At 43.1% G+C, this 6,671-nt stretch overlaps 1 pseudogene; it reads left to right on the top strand.

The window, feature by feature from the left end:
* The first annotated feature begins 889 nt into the window (after window positions 1-889).
* On the top strand, window positions 890-1,700 carry LOC102254172 (annotated as a pseudogene).
* The last annotated feature ends 4,971 nt before the right edge of the window (window positions 1,701-6,671 follow it).

Here is a 6,671-nt window from a genome sequence, read left to right as displayed (position 1 = left end):
ACTCTTTCACACCAACTACTTATCTAACATTTGATAATATCATAAGTGGATATGTTTGTATGTTTTATGAAACAACACTCTATAGTGTTGGATAGAAATTAGATATTTCTCCTTCATTGCAAAGAATATATACTATAATGTAAATCAAACTGTTCAATATGTTAAGGATATATATGAACATAAATAATATTTAGCAAAATGAAAACTTAAACTTTGAACAAAGAAAATTTATCCACTAGACTTTTCCATGGGGATACATAAAGTTTACAGTACAAAACCGGCAACAGTTTATGAATTGAGGGCGCCAAGTACCAAACGAAATGATTCTTGATGTTTGTGATTCCATCGCTTTGCGTTATCAGCAGTTTAAAAATAGGCATTGACAAAAAATTATTCATTTCCGTAGATTCTTTTACTAGTATACAGAGAGAAACATCAGTGGGAGAGAGGCACATCAATCGGTTGCCTCCCACACTACTCTGATCAGGGTCTGGGGATCGAGCCTGCAACGAGGTACGTGCCTTTGACCAGAATTGAACCCAGGACCCTTCTGTCTAGGGCCGACGCTCTATCCATTGAACCAAACTGGCTAGGGCAGCACTTTTTTATACAGAATATTTGTCAATTCAATAGCTGCCTGAATGAGGTTCAGTAGTAAAGAGAGGTGGAGGTCATAGTCACCGTTGCTGCTGGGGGTGAGGATGGTCCCAAAGAGGGAGGCCCAGGCCACCCTCTGCACGGGGATGGATCCTGGAGCCCTGGCTGGGTGGGCGGGGCCTCCCTCTGCTGGGCAATCGAGCTCTGAGCCCCACAATGAATTGCCTGAAAGAGGGAGGCCAAGGCCACTGCCACAGCCTGCAGGAGGCGCTGGACTGCCACTCCTCCTGCTATGATGCCTGGGCAGATCCCAGGCCCTTCGTGATTGCAGTCTCTCTGCCAGGGCTGGGCCCCCTAGGCACCAGGCCAGCCAAGGCGGGTGCCATGCGATTGGTGGTGGTGGTGGGGGGGGGGGCGTCTGCCTTGCCCCGTGATGGTCCCAAAGAGGGAGGCCCAGGCCACCCTCTGCACGGGGATGGATCCTGGAGCCCTGGCTGGGTGGGCGGGGCCTCCCTCTGCTGGGCAATCGTCTGAGCCCCCCCACAATGAATTGCCTGAAAGAGGGAGGCCAAGGCCACTGCCACAGCCTGCAGGAGGCGCTGGACTGCCACTCCTCCTGCTATGATGCCTGGGCAGATCCCAGGCCCTTCGTGATTGCAGTCTCTCTGCCAGGGCTGGGCCCCCTAACTGGACTCCCCAGCTCGGCCCTGACTGCAGAGGAGCTGAAATACTCTGACATCGGCAACATTGGGGCCATGATCACCTCCTGGCACTTCCTGGAGGTGAAAATGGGCAAGAGGCCTCAACCTGTGAAAAGTGAGCTAGACGAGGAAGAGGAGAGGAGGAAAAGGCGCCGGGACAAGAACAAAGTGAAAGTGGCGGCAGCCGGATGCTGGAACAAGAGGGAGCGGACGGAGTTTCTGCAGCGGGAAGCGGCTGGAGCTCATGAATGTGGAGCTGAAAACCCAGATGGAGGAGCTGAAGCAGGAGTGGCAGCAGCTCATCCTGATGCTCAGCTGGCATCGCCCCACCTGCATCGTCAGGACCGACAGCGTTAAGACCACAACTCAGAAGGCAACCCACTGCTGGAGCAGCTGGAGAAGAGGGACCATGGGCTGGGAGGAGGAAGAGGAGGGAGAGGAGATGGGGAGAGGGAGGAGGAGGAGGGTCCCAGAGGGCTCTTCCTTGCTGCATGAAAAACTTTTCAATGAGGCTCAGCACAGCCAGCATCGGCCAGGTTTTTTTGTGTGAAACTCAGATCAGCCACACCAGGGGAAGAAACCCAGGCTGATGAAACCCAGGACCAAGTGCTGAGACCAAAGTAGTCCTGAGGCGGGCTGTTCTGCCTGGGGCCAGGCTTGCAGGAAGCTGGACAGAGGCTCTGGGCCAGAGAGACACCCAACCAGGCAGCTGTGGGCGCTTCTCAGGCCTCTCCGCCAGGGCACCCACCAAAGGACCTCCGAGCAGCCAGGAAAAGCCATGAGTTGCAACCAAAATTAGGCTGAGGATGGAACTCAGAGTGAAACTGCTATCTGCCTGCCCCAGCCCTGACCATGACCCTGACCCTGATGCAAGGCTGGGGAAGGGCACAGTGCCAGGCCCTGCTGTGCCCACCCACCATGGTCCAGCTCGGTCCTGCCCGCAGTGGCAGCCGGGGTGCACCCTCGCCGGCCCTGCTGGAGTTGCTGTGGGCATGAGGTGCGAGCGCCCTTCCAAAGCACATACTCACTGAATGTTTACAGACTGGCTGTCCTGGCAGGGCTTTCAACTGCACATGTTTTTTATACTTTTTAAAAAAATATTTTTTACAAAAATAAGATTTTATACAAGCAATATATAAATGGATTTCTATAATCACTTGATGTGATACAGTATAAATATGCTATGGTTTGTTTGTTATGAACAGATATTCAGCGGTTATGGCTGTTGCGTGTAACTTCTAAGTACTATAGTCTCTGGGTGTTGGGGGTGGCAGGGGTGGTGTGCGGTGCATTTCCATCCTGGTAAACCCTTCATGGTACTCAGTTCTGTATCACTCAGTAAACATTACTCTTACTTAAAAAAAAAAAAGAGAGGGAGGCCCAGGCTACCCCACTGCTGCGCTGTGGCGGGTGGGTGGGGTGGCCAGCCATCACCCCACAGAGGGAGGCCCAGGCCAGCCAAGCGATCACACCCCTGCCTGCAGAAGGAGGTGACTGGTGGCAGAGGAGGAGGCGGGCAGTGCTGCACAGATGGCAAGCAGTGGCAGTGGCGGGGTCGGGCCAGCTGCCAGCAGCTGCGGGGAGGAAAGCCCCAATAGGCCCTGATCGCCCACCAGGCCTAGGGACCCTACCCAAGGGGTCCCTGATTGCGAGAGGGCGCAGGCTGGGCTGAGGGACCCCCCAGTGCATGAATTTTCATGTACTGGGCCTCTAGTTATTTTATATAATATATATAAAATAGAGAAACATGCTAATTAACTGGGATGCCGTAACGGGTGGACTGGACAGCAGGAGATTGTGCACGCAGCATGGGTGGTGGGGTGGCAGGGGCCTCTGTGCACCTGCGCTGGGGGAGTCCTGGTCAGCAGCGGCCGTGGCTACTTCAAGGGCCAGAGAGGGAGTGCGGCACCATGCGATTTCAAATCGCGCACTGGGCTCCTAGTATCTATATATTCTAGAATATATCTCTATATCTACATAGATGATCTATATTTATTACATAGATATATAGAAATATATTTATTCCTGTCATCTATTTATCTATCTCTATACTAACAAGTCAATAGGCAATTCAGTGTGGTAATTGTTATGATGAGAGCACACACAGGGTGCTATGGAATATTAGGAAGGAAGGACTTCCTGAGAATGTGTCCTTGAAGCTGAATTCAAAGGGAGATGTAGGTATTAGCTGGTGAGCTCTGTGTATGAGGAGGTTGGGGAATAGAGGAAGGTACAGTATTTGGGGTAGAGGGAGAATTATATGCTAAATATCAAAGACAAAGGAAAGTATACCTTCTTATATAACTGCTTATCAGTTAGGGTTTAATGAGGAAACAGGCCATACTGTATATTTTAAGTAGAGGATACAGTGTCACCAAAAAGGTGACCTTGAGGTAGCCCCAAATTAGAAATTGTAACCTCCACAGTTGGCAGTAAAGACTGAAGGAAGCTACAGTCTAGAACATGCAGAGAGAGAGGACTGCAACTATGGAGTGCCCACTTGGTCCTGATGTATTATCCATTTATCCATGGCTGGGTTCACTTTGCTAATAATTTATAGAAGATTTTTCATTGATGTTCATGAGGGATATCAGCTTGTAATTTTTTTGTCTTGTCATATTTTTGTATCAGGTTAAGCTGGTTGCATAAAATGAGTTGGGAAGTATTTCCTCCTCTGATTCTGGAAAGTGTGTGTAGGAATGGTAATATTTCTTCTTTAAATTTATGATAGAATTTATCAGGGATGACATCTGGGCCTGAAATTTCCTCTGAGGGGATGCTTTTGGTTACTAACTCATTTATGTTAATAGATATTAAACTAATAGATTTCCTATTACCTCTTAGATAAGTTTTGGTAAATACTATTTTTTCAAAAAATTTCCTCATGTAATCTATGTTATCAAATTCATTAGCATGAGGTTGCTTCCAATATTCCATTATTGTACTTTTAATGTGTAAGATTTGTTACAAAGTCAGTCTTTTATTCCTAATATTGGTAATTTGAATTCATTCTCTCTCTTTTTCTCTATCTCTCTCTTTTTCCTAAATTGATCTTACTAGATATTGATGACTTCCATTAATCTTTTCAAAGAAAGAACTTTGGCTTTGTTAATTTTCTATCTTATGTCTCATTTCTGTTTATTGATTTTTGCTCTTGTTTTTACTATAGGCTTCCCTCTACTTCCTTTAGGTTTAGTATTGTTATTTTTTTTTAGATAGATTCTTGAGTTAGAAGCTTAGATCACTCATTCTCAACTTTCCCCCTAATATATCCATTTAAAGATAAAAAATTTCCCTAAGCACTGCTTTAGCTGCATGGCACATGCTATTTATTATTGCTCTTACTTCATTGTGATTCATTGTCATTCCGATGTGATCAGAGAATATATTTTATTTGATTTCAGTCCTTTGAAATTTCTTGAGACTACTTTATGATTCTGTATCTATTTTGGTAGATGTTCATGTGCATTTGAAAAGTGTTCATTCATTTCTTCCAGCTTTATGGAGATATAATTGACAAATAACATTGTGTGAGTTTAAGGTATATAACTTATTGATTTGATACCCTTATATATTACCACAAATGATTACCACTATAGTGTTATCTTACACCTCCCTCATGTTACATAAGTATTTTCTTTTTGTTTTGAGAACATTTAAGATCTAGTCTCTTAGCAACTTTTCAGTATATAATTCAGTGTTATTTGTTATAATCACTATGCTGTACATTAGATCCCCAGAAAGTATACATTTTATAGCTGGAAGTTTATACCCTTTACCCGCTTTGCTCTCCCCATGTCCAACCAACCCCCAGTTCCTGGTAAGCACAATTCTACTATCTGTGTTTTTAGATTTCATATACAGGATAGGGCAAAAGTAGGTTTATAGTGGTGAGTACACAAAATAGAGTTTATTCTTGTCTGATATTTATTAATTATTGTATTATTTTCTATTCAAACAACTATAAGTTTACTTTTGCCCAACCCCATATAAGTTATATCATAGAGTATTTGTCTTTATTTGTCTAACTTATTTCACTTAACAATGCCCTCAAGATCTACCCATGTTGTCAAAAACAGCAGGATTTAGTGATGCTGAGTATCTTTTTATGTACCTGGTGGCCATGTGTATGTCTTCTTTAGAACTATATCTGTTCAATTCTTCTGCCTATTTTTAAATTGGATTCTTTTTTTGTTATTGATTTATATGAATTCTTCATGTGTTTTGTATATTAATCTCTTATGAGATATACATGGTTTGCAATATTTTCTCCCATTCTGTAGGTTACTTTTCTATTTTGTTGATTGTTTCATAAAAGTATTTTTAAGTGTTTATTTTGGTTAATCTCTGAATTATTTTCTTCCCCCCCCTTTTGATTATTAGTTAAATTTTTCTAACTCTTCATGTATCTAGTTATTTTTTATTTTATGACAGATAATGTGCATAAAAGAACCATGGAGATTGTAGATGATGCTATTTCATTAAAGAAGGTTCTCACTGTATTCTGTTAAGGAAAAAGTTTGAAGGGCACCCCACTTCAATCTAGTCATGAATTGGTCTGTGTTCAGACTGCGTTAGAGTATTTTTAAGTTACTTGTGGATCTCTATCTCCTTAGCATTGACATACTAAGAGGGTTCAATTTGGACCATTGCAGGTTTTGAGTATAAATCTGCTTTTCCAGCTTGGTCTCCCCAGCTTCCCGTGCTGCCTCAGATCACAACGGACCCATGGCAAAAACTGACCTCATATCTGGGACTTCCCTAGTTCCTAATACATGTCAGCAGCTATGAAGCCTCTGACTTCACAACTTCCTTCTCTTTTCCCATTATAGTCCCTCTTTGAGAGCCAATCTCAATCCTTGTGCCGATTTCAATGTTGTTAAATGACCCCAGGAAAGAAATTGGCTGGTGATTGTCTACTCTTCCAGCAAAGGCTTGTTAGAATAGGAAATTGTAGTTCTAGTCCTCATTGACTCCACAGATTTCTGATATATTTAAACATATGATTTTTGTAATTTATGTGTGTTTTTTCCTAGTTGCCAGGCGGAACATTGGCCTGCAACATCATTTCTACAAGTGAAGTTCATTTTCTGTTAAAGAGAAAAGGAAGTGAATCCCTTGATCTGTAAACCAGTCTGTCAATTTTAGATACTAAGCAAAATTCTAAAACTTATTATTTAAAAGGTAGATGGAGAGTCATTGTAAAGGGGCAAAGCAAAATAAATCTAATATAGGATCGTTGGGCATATACTATCAGTAAATAGTTCCATTTTTTATTTGTTAAAGTTATAGAAAAAATATAGTCTATCTGAAATTTATAAAGATATTTGATAAAGTTTTCCATGATATCCTTGTTGTCAAGATGAAGAAATG

Source organism: Myotis brandtii, unplaced genomic scaffold, assembly GCF_000412655.1.
Source record: "Myotis brandtii unplaced genomic scaffold, ASM41265v1 scaffold185, whole genome shotgun sequence".
In the NCBI taxonomy this organism is placed as follows: domain Eukaryota; kingdom Metazoa; phylum Chordata; class Mammalia; order Chiroptera; family Vespertilionidae; genus Myotis; species Myotis brandtii.
Note: the sequence above shows the minus strand (reverse complement) of the source record. Positions and strands in the feature narration are given on the sequence as shown.